The sequence below is a fragment of the Sinocyclocheilus rhinocerous genome, unplaced genomic scaffold, assembly GCF_001515625.1.
Source record: "Sinocyclocheilus rhinocerous isolate Xijiao unplaced genomic scaffold, SAMN03320098_v1.1 scaffold5949, whole genome shotgun sequence".
Lineage (NCBI taxonomy): Eukaryota > Metazoa > Chordata > Actinopteri > Cypriniformes > Cyprinidae > Sinocyclocheilus > Sinocyclocheilus rhinocerous.
In genome coordinates, this window is record NW_015636854.1 from 46073 (window position 1) to 46333 (window position 261).

The 261-nt window shown below is 46.4% G+C and overlaps 1 protein-coding gene across 1 annotated transcript in view; it reads left to right on the forward strand.

The window, feature by feature from the left end:
* LOC107748249 (hepatoma-derived growth factor-related protein 3-like) overlaps nt 1-261 on the forward strand; it is a 49972-nt gene that overhangs the window by 36587 nt on the left and 13124 nt on the right. The gene's annotated exons all lie outside the window — the stretch shown is intronic.

Consider the following 261-nt stretch of genomic DNA (forward strand, 5'->3'; position numbering starts at 1 on the left):
TATTTATTGTTAATTGCCTGCCGGAAGGAACTAAGCGATTTATTTCCGAATTCGCCATTTGATAATTAAATCTCTAATAAATCATGTATCGGTTAGTCGTGACTGGCAATGCTTCGGCTCGCTCGCTCTCCGTGCCTCCGCCAAACGGTTTGGATCAGAGTAATCAATGCGAGACAGAGAATGGTGTGGACTGTGGAAGCGCACAGGTGGAGCAGAGAAGCAAAACTACCGTTCAGGGTTTCAAGTGCCGGTCAGGTTCAT